At 36.0% G+C, this 20,363-nt stretch overlaps 1 protein-coding gene and 1 long non-coding RNA gene across 5 annotated transcripts in view; both read left to right on the top strand.

Moving 5' to 3' along the window:
* The window catches only part of NFAT (nuclear factor of activated T cells 3), a 259,305-nt gene that overhangs the window by 108,088 nt on the left and 130,854 nt on the right, over positions 1–20,363 (top strand). The gene's annotated exons all lie outside the window — the stretch shown is intronic.
* Positions 12,332–16,007, top strand: LOC141481736 (uncharacterized). The gene is made up of 2 exons (XR_012465136.1): positions 12,332–14,670; positions 14,775–16,007. It is a non-coding gene; the product is annotated as an uncharacterized lncRNA (long non-coding RNA).

Here is a 20,363-nt window from a genome sequence, read left to right as displayed (position 1 = left end):
CTGCGAAATCATGGAAACCATTGCAAGATCCTACCTATTTCCACAATATTTGTTTTAGTGACGAATGTACTTTTTTTTTTAAAACGGCAATGGTAACAAACAAAATTTGCGTTATTGGAGTGACACCAACCCTCACGTTTTTCGGGAAACACATACCCAATATCCAGAAAAAATTATCGTTTGAGCAGGAATATTGAGAACCCATATTGTAGGACCTCTATTTATTGATCAAAATTCAACAGGGGAACTGTATTTGAATATGCTGGACACTACTGTTGACCCTCTCATCATTGAAATTGTCGAAGCGAATCCTAATGAATTCAATATGGATATTGTAGTTCAACAAGATGGAGCACCATCACATTACTCCAGACAAGTAAGAAACTATGTGGATACTACTTTTCATGGTTACTGGATTGGCCGTCGAGGTCCTACAGAATGGCCAGCCCGCTCGCCAGATTTGACACCTTTGGACTTGGGCTATTTGAAGCAAAAGGTGTACGTAACTGAATCTGCTTCACTATTGGATTTACGACAGGGAACAATAATTATTTGTAGAGATATTGACGTTACTGTGTTCGAAAATATTCGGCGTGAAATATCGGATAGGCTGTTTAGGCTGTTCATATGTCAAAAAGTTCAAGGTAACCATTTTGAACATCTTCTGAACTGATCTCAAGCATATTACCTCATATTATGTAGTTAAATGTCAATGTATTCAGGCAATTATTAAAAGTTTCGCCATTTTGTAGTAGTCGAAGATATTGACATTATATTCTAGGGTTGTGAAGCATTTGTCAGGAGCTTCAAAAAGATGTGCCATAAGAACCCCCTTCCTATTTAATTTTTTTTCCAGATGGCGCCCAGTCAATTTCACTTCAAAATAAAGTATTCATGCATTAATTTCATTATCCCAAATTTCAATTTTTTGAGTTAACCCGTTCAAAAAATAAAAGGGGGGCATTAAAGAAATGCACTGTATAAATGTCAACAACTGAGACACTTTAAACGTACACAGAAAACCTAACTTCTTTAACACGAGATGAAAGTTAGACGTAACATAGAATCATTGGCAATGGTTACATTCAGGTGAACTGGAACACGAAATATTATTTTTGGTGAATATTTTCAAAGGGAATTGTTCCTATATTCCACTTTCAAAATGTGTTTCTGTTTACAATTTCAAAAACTACTTCCTTCGAAGGAACAAACTGGACAAAATGGATTTTTAGCTACTAACAGGACATACTAATCGAATCGACATAACCTTTAGGACAAACATATTTATCCCTAGTGGTAAACAACATTTATCATCGAGAGTTGTCAATAAAAGAAGCGGAGAGGTGATACTCGATGAATGTTTACAGTAGTGTCGAGTGTTGCCGTTCAATGCCTTCAATATCGATATTTGAACTGTCTGGCTTCTTGATTAAATTTGTAATTAGACGTCAAGCAGAGGGCTATTTTCTACATTGCGATAAAAAGACAAAAAAATGCATTAGATTATGATAAATAGAAAAAAAGTGTTTTCAAAAACCGAGATTCCAATTCAAGAACGAAGAACAGAGGAGTTCTTTCTGAAATCTTCTGATATAGATACTCAGATGTTTTAATAACCGATCTTGTGAACACTTATTGTTATAAATATAAAATTTTACGTTTCTTGAGATTTATGAACTGTATTCAGTTTGTTGTACTCATCAATACATTTATGAAAATCTAAATTTAACTAAACAAAAGTTACTGGTTTCTTTCACAAACCACGGCGGAGATGATTTGATTGTCAAAAACTTTATTTTCAAAATTTCGCTATCACATGCAGTATGTTATTCGCTACGAAACAGCTACTGTGATAGCAAAACATGTCGTGAAATTTTGAAAATAAAGTTTGTGAAGATCAAATCGCTTCCGGTGTAGTTTTGTAAAATTACTATCGATCTTCATCAAGTAACGACCGAGTCAATCAGAAGTTATCGGGGATGGCTCCTTGTGGTTCAATATGCGAATATTTATATTTTGATATAGCATTCTGAATAGGGATGCCCCGGTCATTTTAGAAAATACAGGGTCAAGGAATCCTAAGGAAGTGCATTGCAAAGAATAACATGGTCTATAGTTGAAAACTGGAGCTCCAGCGCAACACGAGGCAGCCCTGTTTCGAACCGCCATAGTTCTCATCCGTAATGCTAAGCTGAAACACAAATGAAACGCTGGGCGCAACTGTCCTTAAAGAACAAGCCAGGCTTGAAAGGAATATGATATCTCCCATTGGTGGGACGGTAGCCTGGTGGGTTGACGTGGGTGATTTGTTTCACTCACTCAATCCATCGCTGTGTGAACCGGTTGTTCGATCCGCAAGGTCGGACGGAAAGGTAAGACCTTGTTAGTCCTTAGTTCGCAGAAGTTTCTTTTGAGAGCTGTCGTTCATAGGGGGGCGACAGCTGGTAAACGGAAAAACAGATTTTAACAGATTTTTCAATAGATTACGAAGATGTCAAAGCTAAGGGAGCTTTGCAACCGACCACACTGGGGAGCCTCGTTTATCAATGATATTTGAGAAGGAAGGTCTGTCGATCCCATAGATGACGTCTTCGTAAGGGAAGATTTCATCGCCTTTACGATCTACTGTGTCAGCTGCTTCACTTACTATAAAGCAATTGAATATGATAGGCAGTATTTCTCCAATGGATCGTTTTAAAAATATCATAATCGGTTAAAAAAAAACAGCAATACTTCAACTCAGTGAGTTACATAATTCATAAAGTGTCGAACTGCCGAAGTCATATAAATAGGTTAAGGAGCGGTGAATTGGCGCAGTGGTAGCGCGCCCGACTCACGACCGGAAGGTTGTGAATAGTCGTGATGCTCCCTAGGTGGCTTGGGAAGTTATTACATTGCCTACCTAGGACACGAGGCTAATGACCAATGCAGTCGATGCCGATTATACAAAAAAATAGGTAATGTACCACATATATGTTTATACCTGCTGATATGCAGCTAGTAGATGCAATGAATGTCTAAATCAAAAATACGGAATTGCAATTCAATTTTGGATGAAAAAGGAAACTATTTCATCCACAGTGAAATATGGGTTCTACTTGAGGTCACTCTAATTTCTAATAATAACCATATTTTGCAAACGGAAAAATCGTTTCGATCGAAGTTGCTATATTTCTTGAGTTGTTCCATAGTAATTTCTAGATGGATTCGGTGTTATAATTCATGATTCATTGTCATTGAGTATTATGTGAGAAAATGGCAAGTCCAGAAGGTAAGCATGCCAGCATTAATGAAACCTAATTTTTTAAAGGTATGCTATCCTCTTAAAGCCTTCAGTGACCGACTAAATCTTCCATCCACCATGACACCTCATTCTGACTTCAGATTCTTTGAAAAGAGTTGCTGATATTTGACTCAAACCTGTATAACTAAACAAAATGGCTCAAACCTAGATAGTTTGCGATGGTGAATGGGATTTTTTCCAATGTATTTGGAAAAAAAATGGTGCAAAAAGTTCCGGAATTGTTACTTCAAAAATTGTCTTTAATCCACAGGGCAAATTCAGCTCTGGGAAACATACTAACAACATGGAGACCGATTAAGTGCTACCTTCTTTTCGAAATATGGAAAAATTGGACAGGACTCGGTGAAAGTCTTAAGACAAAGCAGTCTCACGTCTTTCGCATTCAAGACTTCAGAAAAACACATTAGGCACATAGTACTGGCTACTACACCGCTGCTTACAGGTTGGGTATGTCGACGAAAACGGAGAATAGAATATTGCTTCCTTGAAAATCGAGAGTGCACGAGGAGGGATTGACACACGAGCTGCAAGTGATTTACACGATCAATATGGGAGAAACAGTACTAGCACGAATAGTAAGGGGGTGATCCTCTAGGGTAGGTTTTGTCCCCACTGTTACGGAACCTTCTAATGAATGAGTTACTACGTTTATTGGATCATGATAGACACAAAGTACTGGGTTATGCAGACTATTTAGTGATTCCAGTCCAGAGCAAATAAAAACAAGTGAAGGAATGCACGCAGAAGTCAACATTATGACAAGATAGCAAGGGCTGAATATAATCCCAACAAAATCGGCTTAGAAACAAAACCAAGAGGGCTAAAGACCTTTTTAAACATCGAGAAATACATCTGTTGAAGAAGTGATACACCTGTAAGTTGATCTGGAACCAACATTTCACAAGAGTGAAAAGAGAGTCATAGACAGCGTTGGTGGTAGCCAGACGCATTTACGGAAAGACGTGGGTCCTGAAACCAAACATTATGTATTGGCTCTACACCATTTTGGTAAAACCCATGACATAACTATGTATGGAGGTAAAAGCAAAAATGCGCCAATTCAGTCTGTAAATTGCACTGAGTTACAAGAGATCGGGCAGAAACACGTGGTATACAGATGGATCGAGAACCAAATACTAGGTTGCTCTTGGGGCACTGATGTATCCTTAAGTGACATGAAGATTGGTCTGGGAATGCCGTGAACAACTGAAGAAATTGGACGACATGAATGAATTCACTCTGTACACCCAGTTGTCACAAGCATTGTAAAACCTGATGAATTTGCTAGAATCGGATCTTGAACTCCATACCAGCTGTGGGATAACAAAATCTTTGGTACGAAACCAGATTGGAAATTGGGTTTATAAATAGTATGAGAAAATATACCCAGGAACACGCACTGGAAAACTTTTCTGAAAAAATCGTCCAAAAAAAGATCTGAAGAACTGCAACAAAGAAGGGCTCGGCTCATAACAATTACAGGAGATTCTCAATTGAAATATAAGGCAGTATTCCGGAGCCCTTAGCTAACGAAAATTTAACGAAGGGACCGAGAAAGCTTGTAATTTTGTATGTGAAAGTGGAGAGGGACAGAGAAAGCTTGTAATTTTGTATGTGAAAGTGGAGTATTTAATCACCGGAAGCAAATAGTTTATGGACAACTCAAAATATGTTCAGTGAAATATGACAAAAATCCAGCAAGGGACCTGTCCTGTACAAACTGGTACAGGAAACAAGATTAATGGAATGGGTTTCATGAAAAATGTGGAGGATTAACGCAATAATCCCATGAGGCTGCAGTGTTGTTCGGAGATTTGGAAGAAGACATTTGTTCTATGTAGTAAACGTTTTGAGTTGCGTTTTCTGCTATATTTTGCAATTTCGTCAGGAATTTCAATTTTTTTTCGCATTTTTACTTTTGAAATTCAACAGCTGGCAGAATCTGTTTCTCCAATAAACAAATACAGCATTTTTCTAAAAATCAATTTTAGGTTAATCATTATGGAGTGAAAGTGTTCTACTAATAATACTACATGTACTTATAAATCTAGGTACTAATATAACTATTTTGGCTGCAGCATAAACTCAAATATTTCTGGGTAGTGCAAGTTTGAATTTCAAATCTCCCATAATTCTTTCTCAAATTTTCAATACATGTTTTATTATTGAGTAGTTACCAGATCTTCCTTGCTTTTATTTTGTGTATTTCATAATCTATTTATATTCATTTCCATTATTTTGATCGCATGCTTTATTTTCTATTCCTGGATGGAATTCGGAACCGGAACGCCAATGCTCAAATCCTTCACCTCTACATCGTTTATTGCTTGCTTCATTAGCAATAAGCGGCTGAAATATAATCATGATGAGGTCACAGCGCCAGAAAAATTATTTCCCAATAATGCCCCATTCGATTAGCGCGACACATGTTATCTGCCATAAAGAATGGATCATAACTCTGATTGGATTCGACAGCCCTTAGATTCAGAAAACATCAAATCACAGATAACTGACTATGTATCTTTTTGTATACGATATTGGTTAAGATTGAAAATAGTTGTTTATGTTGAGAGAGTATAAAATATTTTTATTTGGAAATATGTAACAAATAACAAATAAAAAGACGTGTGGATCTCGGGGTCCCTGGTATTAACGAAATTTCTTACGCTCTTGACTGCTTGGAAGTACTAAAATAAAATATGAGAAGTGACTAGTACTCGTAATAAATGTAAGAATTTTCAAATAAATTTCAAAACAGTTATCATAACTACTCCATCTGATACAAAAAGAGAGAATCTTCCAAAGAAAGGAAGGAAGTAACCAAAAACTTTCTTTCCCAAAAATTAATCACTCCTAAAAATATAACCCTTTCAAATCAGTTATCATAACATTTCAACTAATACATAACTTCAACGTTATAAACTCATCTTCCTGTATAACAATATAAGTTGAATATTGATAAAAATGCAATTTATCAATAACTGTCTAAAATTCAGTACAGTAGCAGTGGAACGGTAGCTGGTTGAGTTGGGATGTGTGTTTCAAGCCCTATAATAATAATCGAATTTATAAGTCACAAGAGATAAAGGTAATCTTATTTGTATTTACATTAATTGAAAAAAACCTTATGACGAATGGGTGAAGTGTTAGCTAAAAGTGTTTTTCAACCAACCCTGACTTGAACCTCAGATGATCGATTTTCATTGCTCATCGTCCAACCCGTGATACGAATCGTATGTTAAAAGGCAAGACCTTGTTAATCCTCAGCTCCCAGAAGTTTCGACTTTTGAGGGTTATCTTTCGTAGGAGGGAGACAGATTTATTCGACTTATTATCTCACTCATAAGTTTTATCAGGGCGAATTCGTAAACATTTTGGCTTGATTGAGAGAACTACATGCGGCCTTGAGCCGCTGCTTGTTTGACTGCCCGCGTGCTATGCACGCACTGCGAACCTGTTAGGATTGGCTGTGGCTGTAACGCTACACTACGTATGTTACACCAGAATTGTTCCGCTAAACGGAATTATTATTATTATTATAACCTTGTTTGTACAACACCATCTAATCTTCGGCGCTATCTCATATATTGATTGTTTCTATTTGTATAGAAAGTGATGATTTATTATTATTATTATTATTTTATTTTTATTTTTTTTTCACCGTAGTGTGCGCTGGTCAGGCCCTATCCCCCGAAGCCCCGATACATTCGGGAGGGCGCACCAGCATTATCAACCAATGACCACTCCCCACACCGTGGGGTAAGTGATCATTGGGTCCGAGAATCATGTGCCCTGAGCAAGCGCAGTGAGCCAAGAATGACAGCCTTCTGCATCTGTGCGGCTAAGCTTTCTGCCTTAGTGCGGCAAGCTGGTATGATTTTAACATACATTCCACCAAGGACTCCAATAATCAGAACAACCATCTTGACAGATTATTATTATTATTATTTTTTTTACCGTAGTGTGCGCTGGTCAGGCCCTATCCCCCGAAGCTCCGATACATTCGGGAGGGCGCGCCAGCATAATCAACCAATGACCACTTCCCACACCGTGGGGTAAGTGATCATTGGGTCCGAGAATCATGTGCCCTGAGCAAGCGCAGTGAGCCAAGAATGACAGCCTTCTGCATCTGTGCGGCTAAGCTTTCTGCCTTAGTGCGGCAAGCTGGTATGATTTTAACATACATTCCACCAAGGACTCCAATAATCAGAACAACCATCTTGACAGATTATTATTATTATTATTTTTTTTACCGTAGTGTGCGCTGGTCAGGCCCTATCCCCCGAAGCTCCGATACATTCGGGAGGGCGCGCCAGCATAATCAACCAATGACCACTCCCCACACCGTGGGGTGAGTGATCATTGGGTCCGAGAATCATGTGCCCTGAGCAAACGCAGTGAGCCAAGAATGACAGTCTTCTGCATCTGTGCGGCTAAGATTTCTGCCTTAGTGCGGCAAGCCGGTATGATTTTGAGATTCGAGAGTAGAGAAGACATCATTCCACCAAGGACTCCAATAATCAGAACGACCATCTTGACAAAGTGATCTGGATAGAGTCTGCGGAGTTATTATTATTATTATTATTATCATAATTATCGTTTTCCGAAAGTTATGCTGGTCGGCTCCGAAGCCCCGACACATTCGGGAGGGCGAGCTGCATCATCAATCAATGACTACTCCCCACACCGTGGGGTAAGTGATCGTTGTTTCGAGAATCATGTGCCCTAAGCAGAAGCAATGAGCCAAGAAGGACAGCCTTCTGCATTTATTCGGCCAAAATTTCTGCCTTAGTATTATCATCATTATTTTCACCAGAAAAGTTGCGCCGTTCGGGCTCTTTCCCTGAAGATCCTATACACAGGAGGGCGCACCGGCATCAATAATCAATGACTACCCCCACGCTTGGGTGAATGATCATTGCGTCTGAGAATCTTCCCTCCTTGGTAGATGCAATGAGTTAAGAATGACAGCATTCTGCATTTGCTCCACCAAGGCCTCCAAGTATCAGAACAACAATCTTGGCACAGTGATGAATAGAGTTTATGGAATTCGAAGAGAGTTCGAAGAAAATCTCGATATTTCATCCGTTTTCCTCTTCTTCTCGTCTCACCCATCCACGACGAATATAATTATTCCCAAACACATCTCATCACAACACAACAAAGTTTTTGTTTCGGGGTTGAAATTAGATGATTTTAATGTATTTCCACGTGTTAAAACCGAAAGTGACCATAAAAATTATATATTAGCTCTTGTTTTCAAGATATAGTATCATTATATTATATATATATGTATATTGAGTTTTCAACAAATGAAATATTTCATCACCAACAGTTGGTACACATGTTTGTTTACATAACACCCCTCTCATCAGCTGTTCTTAAGTAGTAAACATAACCTATGTGAGTTTGTAAATTGTACGCACGTGGTTGCTATTGAAATTATCGTGTGAAGTTGATTTTTGAATTAATTTAAGTGCTGATCTGAAATGCCTCGAAAGTGTGTGAATTCTGTCGATAGCTTTTGCTATATATGTGGTGAAATAACATTTAAGGCTCAGAAACGTAAAATGACACCTATCGTTAAGACAGCCTATGAACATTATTTTGGTGTGAAAGTTGGGGACCAACTGATAATCTCTGCGGCAGTGGCAGACGAAACGTTGGGTACTTCAGCTTCAATTCTACTACGCCATACTAGCTAGGATTTTCTTCCATTCAATCTTTGCACCTTGATTAACTTAGTTCTCTTTAACAATAGTTTGTTTCATCTTTGACCAAACCAAAATAGTTGAGTTCACCTTTCTTTATTCTATCTAAGGGTTGTTTCTAGGTAAACCTGGAATCTAGTATAACTTCCAGATATTTGACCATCTCCGACGGATTTATCTGCTCTCCTCAAAGTTTGATAGATCCTAGACCCTCTATTTTGGTCCTCTTGTTGAATGCTCCATTAGTCGATTTTGTTAAACTTATGTTCAGTCATTCATAACCTGATGCATTCGTCAAATTATATGTTTTACCAAAGCTGAATATGTTTCAGTGATGAAATAAGGATTGGTGGAAATGGCGTGATTAAACACAAACTCAATGAGACGATCCCTGAGGTTTGTGGCCTTTTGATTCCATGTCAAAATATTGTAAACATGACCCAAATGAAATTTGAACGTCCAAGCGAAACTTTTTGCATTACACATCCTTCTCCAGACTTTTTAGTAGTGACCCAGTATGATGCTTGCCTTCCTTTGATTCTTTCTTTCGTGTTCTGGTTTAATAACCATGTATTTTAATAAATGCGAAGGATTTTCCGGAGGATTTAATTCGGTGCAATTAGAGTGACTAATAAATAACCATTTGGAAACCGATCAAGCTTCAAGAGAACCACGGAGTGCAATTTTTATCGCTTCATTAGAATTTAGGCTGATGTCTACTTCCTCTTTTTCTCACTTCTCGGGTTGGAATATAATTTTGTTTTAGTGAATTCGAAGGCCCTGATGAATTTCACTTATACGAGGTGTATCACAAGTAACTCACGATAATTAATCTGGGAAGTGGAAAGATTTGTGTTAGGTTCTGAAAATCACCTCTAAGTCAATTTTATTTATTTGTTACAGTGAGAAATACAGTCAATATACCCTTGACTTGAGATATAAATACTGATTTTGAAGTGCGTGTGTTCTGGAGGCTTGGAATATCTAAAAAAAAGATATTTCTCGCTCTTAAACAGTTAATTATTTCCACCCCAGTGTGGTTGACATAAACGTCGATTTAGTTCGTAGAGAAAATACATTTAAAACTGAATCATTCACGTTCAAATAAATTACCAAGAAGAATTGGTTCTGAGTGTATAACATTATCTGTTGTGTGAAATAGTATTTCGAAACGTTTTCTCCGCATCGAAATTGTAACGAGATTGTTGTATTTCGTCGACGAGTAAGGAAAACAATCCTCTCAACAGTAATATTCCAATAGATACATGTCATTCAAATCCAACTCAAAATCAGCCTTATTTGTTATGACGCCATACAAATAGGTATATTCAACTAAGTTTTCAACAAAGCCTGCTGTTATGAATAATTCAAAGAACTCTGAAAGATGGAATGGAATTGGAAAAAGGAAATTCTGAGTCTTCTGCTCGCTTTTCTGAAAATCACAACCGCCCTGTCATCCGAATGTTTCCGGTTTATTATTTTGTTTTTTTTCAGCATGACCAAGTAATTTTTGAGGGCTGAATCTTCTTCGGTATTTCTGACTTCGGATGGAGTTTTTGTAGTATACGCTATGAGCATAATTCTCAATATTTTTAGGGTTATTCTCGGCATTCAATTGAGCTCTACATAATCGTTCTGAGGCATTACATTCTTCGTTCTCCGAGTTTTTTGCGCTCTGTCCTTATTCATCAGGAGGCAATAAGACTATTCCATCTGGAATAACGGCATCTCCATCTAGGTTCTTCATTTCTTCTAGAAGTTTGGCTGCGGTAAGAGGACGCTTCCTGGAACCGAAGATGAATTACGTGCTCATTTCGTCATTTGCTCAACAAACTGGTATCACTTCATATGCCCGAGGGGTCGTTAGCGATCCATGCAAGTTTAGAAAGATATGGCTTGACAACCCTGTGAATCTGATAAAAACCTTTATCAGCTATAATATCCCAAGGACATTGATAACTAACGAAATAATTTTATCACATATTATTGGAATTGGCCGCGGTGGTAGTGCGCCCGACTCACGATCGGAAGACCGTGGGTTCGATTCCTACCTCGACCAGATATTTTTCTCGAGTGAATTTATCTGGTTGAAGCTGGGATGATTCTGCAACCGTGTTAGGAATCACACGTTAAAAGGTAAGACCTCGTTAGTTCTTAGCTCGCACAAGTTTCTCAACTTCTGAGAGTTGTCGTTTGTATGGGAGCGATAGCTGATTAACGGAAAAACAGATTTTCAAAACAGATTGTCTTTTACTTCCACTTGGCATTACAAGTTCGTTGTGGGTGTTGTCATTATTAATTCTGATTCCGTATAAGAAAACTGAACTATGAAACGATTTCTGACGTCCTCTTCTACTTCAAAGGATTATGCTAAAAAACCTAAATTACCGGCCAATCGTAAATACGATGACAGCTACTCACAGTATGGTTTTATAGTGAAGCCAGGGACTGAACAGAAAAACAGATTTAGAACAGTTAATGAAAAAATTTTGAAAAAATATATGGTTATTTCCAAACAGAGTATTCGATGTGCTTAATATTGAATTACTGATAGCTGTTTACTATAAGGATTTTGATAATGTTCAATTGGTTTTCTGCGTATTTGTGTAAACGTTGACATATTGTAAATAGTAAAATGTACTTGTCTAGTTCGCAAGTTGAAAATGGTGAAAAATAGAGATAATGATACAAAAATTACGTGCGATTCGGAATGATATCTAGAAAAATGTGCTAAAACAGTTTTTTAGCACATGAAAAATTGCAAAAGTTATAAACAAATCAAGAAGTAAAAAAAGGTATTTAGGTTTTTGCAAATATTTCTGAAACTATAAAGAATTAAGAAAATTAGAAAATTTTAAAGAGGAGGATATTTCTAAAAAAATTCCACCACATGAAACTCTATCTCGATTATATATGATTTTAAATAAACGCCGAAAATAGGCTTCCGCGGGAACATTTGGGGATGCGGAGACGTACTGACACGTCACAAAATAATTTTTCTTGACTAATAAATGTTAATTTAAAAATTTATAAAAATTAGGGTGTATTCTGAATAGGTACTATAGTAAATTGATTTCCGTTGGAAAAAATCTCAAAGTGATTCAATGAAAACTCTAGGTAAATATTAATTAACAATATATAACTTAATTTGCGCCTTCATTAAATACCACAAAAAGTGATTACATAATTTTCCAAAAAAATGTTTCGCTTCGTGGAGCTCTTTTTATGAGTGTAATTGATAAGATCACATCATAAAATTTAAAAAAAATTAAATATTTTGTTTAATATAATTTTTTATAGTAACGAAAAATTAATAATCGACGTATTTTTCTTATGTCTTTTTTTCAATATTTATTATTATATTCCCGTTTTTGTATTAAATGAAGACATACGGAGAGTTGAACAAATGGAGTATGTGATGTGAATATTCAATATAAATTATAACACTATAATATAAAAAATTATAATAAACAAAGTATTAAATTGTTGTTAAACTTCTGTTATGCGATCTTATTAAGTCCACTGATAAAAAGAGCTCCACGATGCGAAAGTTTTTGTGGTCTTCAATAAAGACGCAAGTCAAGTAAAATACTGTTAAATAATATTGTTGATTAATGAAGGAATAGTTAATGAATCTTAAAATGAATGTGGTTGTCAGAGACTAGTTCTGAAAATTGTCGGGTTTCATTTCTTTTCGATCAGTTATTTTTTATCAGAATTAGAAACTGAGAAAATTCTTAGGTTTCAATTTTTATCTGGCGTATAATTTTCTGATTTTCGTTTTAGGAAAAATTGCAGATTCATACAGTCGGCAATAAAATAATTTTGTGTTCAAGTATTGAAAATGATGACTAGAGTGTGGATGCCTCATATTAATTGGGTGCCTCCTCAAAATAAACTAACAAAGAATGATTTAACACATTTGGAAGCTCGTTACTGCTAAACCTTTTCGTATGCTACCACAAATATATTTGGATATCTGGATGTAAAAGATCTAGTGAAAAATCTTTGGCCTTTTCTTTAATTTCGGGAGAAGTACACTGCAACTCAATATCAGGTGTGATTTTCTACAATATAATAATAACTTCAAACAATATAAAAATACATAAAAATACTTTTGACAGACTGAAAGTGAAATTGGAAAACAAATGATTGTTGGCGCTTTGAAGCCACTTTTTACAGCAGAGCTATCGGTAATGAATAAAATATCAAGTAGGCCTTATTTTTTCACACAGTCTTTTTGATGCCTTGTTTCCCGTGTGTTTATTTGTGTTTTGATAGCAGTCTTATTATACAGTGAGCACCATATATAACGGATAAATTCATTTTTTACGTTATTGGCCATTTTCAAGAAAAACCCTGTAATACGTCGAATTATGTATTCGAAAAGACACTCTGTGACATAAAAAAATCCCCTTCCTTCACCCTCCTCAACGGAACAGCCACCCCCTCATTTTTTTTAATGCAAAAAGGGGTCAAGGGATACCTCATTTTGAAGGGTATTCAGTTTTCTGTACAGCCATATCTTTATTTTTTAATTTGGTGCATGCGTCATGATTAAAAAAAAATCAAAGTGTTGAAAGGTATCGCGTAGGTATTCCATTGAGTCCGTTCTCTGTACAATATGCCATGCACCTTCAATTTTTTTTTTGTTTATACCAACCATTGTTTGTCAGCCGTGACAGTTGAGTAAAAATTGTATATTTTCTGTGAATTTGCTGAAGAGAAACACTTTTGCAGTTGTTGTTTGTGTTTCTAGTTCAGTATTACTTTCAGACAATAAGCTAAAAGTTTTAGCAATATCTTATTTGACTGAACGTCAAAGAATAGAAGTGTTAATACTACTAGGATGTGGGGACAACACTAGAACCCAGAAGAATGTAAGTGAAATTGTTAGAGTTCGAGAGTTGCAGCATCGTTTGTGATTTTATTACATGCTGTATATTTTATGTCAATTTGAGTTTGTTAGTTACAAGTTTGTTTACACATATAATAGGATAATTGTTTTTGATATAGTAAAAATAAAACTGTAAAAGTCCAAAAAATATCTCAGTTTTTCTATATAATTCTTCACACTCAACATAAAATGACGACCGTGACAGGACAATACGTGGAGAATCCATCAAGGTTGAAGAAAGAACGAGGTATCTTGAGAAAAATGTTTGAAAAATCATGCAACGGGCTGGAACTGGAACTGAATGCCCAGCCGATAGCAAAGCCTTGTATACTGGCCCTCTTAACAATAATGATGATAAAGGGTCCAGATTATTCGTCATTGATGAGCAAATCCAAATGGTAATAACATATGATGAAGAGTTCGAGAAGGAGTATGAAGAGAATGAAATGTTTCGTGATAATTTGATAATGTATAGGTCGAAGTGCGAGTTTGCCCTAGTAAATATACCGAATCAAGATATAGGAAATGCCAGTAAAATTGGAACATCAAATGTCAAGTGACATTTCAAATTGCCAAAAACAGAGTTGAAGAAATTTGACGGGGATGTTCGAAAATGGATTGGATTCTGGCGGCAATTTCGAAAAATCCATGAAGACACGGAGCTTGATAATGAAGACAAATTCCAATATTTAATGCAGTCCATGGAACCAGGTAACTGTTGAATATGGTATTGAAACAGGCCACCAATAACAAATCAGGTATGTCATTAGCTTCTTTATTCGACAAATTAGAGACACAATTGAGAGATTTAGAGTCATCAAGAGTAACTAGTGATAATATGCTGCTATGTTGTTTCCACTAGCCGAATCTGCCCTTCCAGAAGATGTTCTTAGAGCTTAGGAGAGACACAGGAGCAATATCAAAGCCAATAATTTGGGTTCTAGTATAGATAAATCTATTAATTATTTAAATACTTTATTAAATTTTCTCCGTTCCGAAGTGGAAAGTGAAGAAAGCATTAGTCTAGCCAAAACCAGTTTTGCTGTTGAAAAGGACACAAAGAATTGAACGAAAAGTAAGCCATGTACTGAGAAAATAAATTAAATACACCGGAGGTAAGCCTAGTCTTTACACAGCTGCAACAATTTTTTCGACAAAAAAACATGTTGAGAAAGCTCCAGTTTGTTTATTTTGTGAAGGTAAATCTCATTCAAGCCAAGATTGCATCAAAGCTAGATCATTTTCTGTTAAAGTAAGAAAATAAATTGTTTCAAAAAAGAATGCTTGCTTTTGTTGTTTTAAACTCAACCACAGTGCTAAAAAATGCAAAGCATTTGTGACATGTATCATTTGCGGTAAAAGGCTTTATCCTATATTATGTGATTTATCTATTGAACCATCCAAGCATTCTATACCTACGGAAACTTCCACTACCCCTGAATGTAGCAATATAGAAAATGTCATGATCAGTAACAATACTACAGGTACTCTTTTACAAACCATTACTGTGAAGTTGTATAGTGAATCAGGTATAAAAATGTTTAGAGCCTTACTAGATTCTGCATCACAACGTTCCTATATTACTTCTAACTGTGCCAAAATGATGAATTCAAGGAAAATTAGAAAGGAAATCATTATACAAAGCGTTTTCGGCGAAAAACAATCTTCTCCTGAATCCCATACTCTATATAATGTCACTATTGGGGATTTGAATAATTCTGTTCAATTAGAACTATCAGCTTTGGAACAAAATAAAATATGCAGTTTTGTCCCACGGTTAGAAAATGTTCGAATAATTAATTTGTTGAAAGAGAAAAATATAATGATATCTGATACTCAAACAAAAATTGAAGAAATCAGTTTACTTCTCGGAGCAGATATTTATGGTCAACTCTTAACAAGTAGAATAGAGAAAGTTGATGATTTGGTAGCAGTTGAAACTCATTTTGGGTGGACAGTAATGGGATCATATCACCAGAAAAACACAATAGAAACTCTTTGTTGCTTTAATGATAGTACACTTTCTGATTTGTGGAGTTTAGATGTTTTGGGGATAAAGGATCCAGTTTATATAAAGAAAAAGGAAATTTTAGAAGCGGATCGATAATCACCCTAAATTATTAGATGATAGAGAAATTGCAGACAGTAGGCTTTTTCCACTACCAAACGGTTAAATAATTTAGCAAAATATCAGGAGTAAAACCAAGTTTTTAAGGAGTGGGAAAAGTTAGGAATTATTGAACAAATACATACTGATATACAGAATAATGGAGAACATTATATTCCGCATCATCCAGTTATGAAAGATTCAAGTTTCACAACAAAAATTAGACCTGTGTTTGATGCATAATCTAAAGATAAAAACGGAAATTCATTAAATAGTTGTCTAATGTCTAGTTGTCAAATTCAGACATGGGATGATTGGAGTAATTTCTGACATCAAAGAGATAGAAATATGCTTAGATTTCTCTGGTGGGAAGATTCTTCATTAAAAATAATGAAAGTTTATCGCCACACTAGAGTAGTTTTTGGTATATCATCAAGTCCATTTTTGCTAGCAGCTACACTATCTTACCATTTAAAAGTGTCTCTTGAAAAGAAACAGCTTTGAAACTCATGGACTCCTTTCATATAGACACTTGTGTAACTAGTGTTAATACTAGAGAGAAATTAGAAAAAATCATTTCAGAAGCTAGAATATTGATGTCATCTGGTGAATTTGATTTAAGGGGATCGGTTCACAATGGCCCACAGATTTTTATAGAAAATGATGAAGAATTACCCATGAAATGGAACATAACTTTGGTACTGGGGTTACAATGGAATTTCGAAAATGATACGTTGTCATGCGATGTCCATGTATTGAATGAATTAATAAACATTCCAACTACAAAGAGGGGTTTATTATCAGCAGCACAACGCATCTTTGATCCAATTGGGTTCACTTGCCCTGTAACTTTAGTTCCAAAGTTAATATTACAAGAAACGTGGAAGTTAAAAATAAATTGGGAATCTAAACTATCTGAGGAAATTATTGAAAGTTTTAGAAAATGGCTCAAAGAAATCAAATTATTGTATTTCTGTATTGTATTTTTGTATTTAAACTGAATCAATCCTAGAGAAATGCTTCATTGCATATTTTTTGTGATGCAAGTAAGTTGGCGTATGCCTCTTGCATTTTTTTACGTATAGAAGAAAATGGAAACATTCACAGTCATCTATTACAAGCTAAATCGAGAATAAGTCCCATAAAAAGTGTCACTTTACCACGACTGGAATTATTAGCAGCATTAATAGGAAGTAGGCTATATCAATTCGTAATTCAGGTTGATTATTTCAAAACATTGAATTCTTATTTTTGGAGCGATTCTACAGTTGTTCTGTAGTGGATAAAAACAAAGTCAAATTGGACCACTTTTGTTATGAATCGAGTAAATGAAATAAGAGCAAGCACAAATAATAATCAGTGGAATCATGTTCCGGGAGATATGAATGCCGCTGATCTCCCATCCCGAGAATGTAGTTGTAAGCGTCTATTAGAATCCAGATGGTGGGAGTATTCTGAGTCGCTCAATAAAGATATGCAGTTTTGGCCAGCATTAAATCAACAATTTTCGGATGAAAAGGCATATGAGGAGTGCAGAAGAAATATGATTTCACAATAAGTTAGCCAAAACGATGTGACTTCTGCTTCATTCAATTATTTCTCCAAGTATTCGAAAATAGTCAGAATGGTTGCATGGATGATTCGTTTCTCTGAAAGCAAACGCAACACATGTTGCGTTTTCGTAAAACTGTTTAGTGAAATTCTAACAATAAATTGTTTTTTGAATACGTTAGTTATGGATTTTCATCAAGTATCGGACAATTCCATGATATACCTTAGTTAGTTATTCACCATCGAATTTCAGAATCGATGAATCATATTCAACAATCCCAAGAGTATTAAACAAATATTCAGAATACCATAAATTTTATAATTTGAATATCACAATATACTGAATGACATGGTATTTTATCTATCCATATTATGTTGCTAGCACAGTCAATATGGTCTCATACGTCACTTATTTATAATATATAGCAGCGTAAAAACTTGGCCTATATATCGGTCAATTAATAAAAATCATTTCAGTTTTCAAAACTTAACACTTTTCCAACAAAGATTATTTGTAACTTTTTTCCTCACCCCTGTTTAGTGATGAAATGGTTTCCATTGTAAACGTTGGACATTTTGTTGAAACACCGAAAACATGGTGCATTTCATTGGTTCGGACTTCCATTGTCTAATATGATATAAAATGATTTGAAATCCCTGAAAGAATCAATAGAATTAAAAGAATATCTGAAAATAATAATTACATCATTCAAAAAAAACCCTGAAATGAAATCACAATATAATAAAATACATGCAACAATTGAAAATTGAACAATATTCGGGTGATGACACCACACGAAGACGATTGTGGATACTAACAATCGAAACGTTGTGAAGTAACTTGGCATGAAATATTTTAATTTTCAATTTTAATTTCGTGTTAATTGTTCTTGTATTCTATTTCATTGCATTTTCAGTTTTTTGCTCAATATAATTCTTATAATTTCAGTTAATCTTACCCCGGGTAAGTATTACTTACTTACACGGTAGTAGTACTTACACGGGTGCAATATATATATATATATATATATATTTGACGGATGATTATTAAACGAATGTAACTTACAACAAAAATGGTCAAAAATACTGAGTTCGTATATAAGCAAAACTAAAAAAAATATGGCTCTTCTTTGGCACCCCGAAAAAAAATCATAATACAAAAAAATTGAAATCAGTTCAAAGTATGGCCTCCACGCTGGTTTATTACGGCCCTACATCTATCGTGCATCGACAAAATGAGATTGTCAATGTCTTGTTGAGGTACATTTGTCCATTCAGCGATTAAAATCTCTCTCAATTGAAACGTTGTGTGAATGTTCCCCATATGCGGAGTAATTCTTCGTTGAAGCATGTCCCACTCATGCTCGATGGGATTCAGGTCCGGTGATTGTGCTGACCATGACAATACATCAACTCTTTCGTTGGTGAGCCAGTCAGTCACTAGACGCGCGACATGTGGACGAGCATTATCGTGCATTAGGTGGAAGTTCTCACCAACAGCACCAGCAAACGGACGGACGATAGGTAGAAGAATGGTGTCGAGGTACTGTCGAGCTGTGAGGGAGCGATTTGGAAAAACGAGATCGGTTCTGCCGCCGATCATGATTCCGCCCCATAGCATTACTGTACCACCTCTGTATGTGTGGACTTCCTGGACGTGTCTCAAACGTTCATTATTTCCAGGTCGTCTCCACAGTCTTACTCGACGAGAATCTAGATGAAATCCAAATCTGGATTCGTCTGTAAACAAAACTGTGGCCCAATCATTTGCATCCCAGTTTTGATGTTCTTGACACCACTCTAATCTTCTACCGCGATTGCCTCTCGACAAAGGTGGACATCTAAGTGGCCTTCTGTTGTGGAGATCTGCTTCATGCAGTCGATTTCTGACAGTATCACGACCAATGGTTACCTGGTGCGTCTGCTGCAACACGTTAACCAACTCAGGTGCTGTGATTGTCGGTTGTCTTCTTGCGGTTAAGATAAAAATTCGGTCTTGAACTGCAGTTGTAGCGCGTCCTCGCCCTGGATGTTGTTCGGCTGGACTGCCAGTTTCACGGAAACGCCGCCACAATCGACTGATAACACTTTGGGAGACCCCCAAACGAAGAGCTACATAATTTTGTCGCATGCCACTTCGAAGAAGCCCTACAGCTCTATTCATCTCAGCCAATGGTAAGTGATGGCGTTCCATGTTAAAGCACAATATTTCCAGTTTAATTGCTGAGCAAGAACTGCATAGAATGTACAAACTCGACACTTTCAGATTATTTATTTTAGCCGAAAACCTACAGTTTGTAAAAAACTTGATAAAAGATTAGTTACCGTTTTTGCAGGCTTTGTTCAACCCATAGAAATCTACAGGGTAGTCGAGTGTACCAATTTAATCGAAATTAAACGACCTCATGCATTTATTTTTATGATATTTAGTATGAAAAACTTCACATATGCACGGTGTCACCAACAGGAGCTAACCGCACATTTGTGGTTTCAATAAGAAGACCTACCATTCCCCAGGCATCATCTAACATCACCACGTAGGCAGCTATAGCAACCTATAGCTATAGGAACCACAAATTGGTGTGACAGCCAAGTCAACTTGCCAAGTTTTTATCTTACATAAGAAAACATTTTTTTTTGATAAAAAGTATGTTATGTTACTTCTAATACCTCCAAGAACATATGTACAAAATTTCATGATGATCGGTTGAATAGTGAAACCGTAACAAACAATCTTACTTCCGCATTTATAATTTTAGTAGAGGAGTAGGGATTAGACAATGAAAGTCCGAA

The sequence above is a fragment of the Leptinotarsa decemlineata genome, unplaced genomic scaffold (genome assembly GCF_025532065.1).
Source record: "Leptinotarsa decemlineata unplaced genomic scaffold, Ldec_3_MD MMD2_tig00000505_RagTag_RagTag, whole genome shotgun sequence".
Classification (NCBI taxonomy): Eukaryota; Metazoa; Arthropoda; class Insecta; order Coleoptera; family Chrysomelidae; genus Leptinotarsa; species Leptinotarsa decemlineata.
Note: the sequence above shows the minus strand (reverse complement) of the source record. Positions and strands in the feature narration are given on the sequence as shown.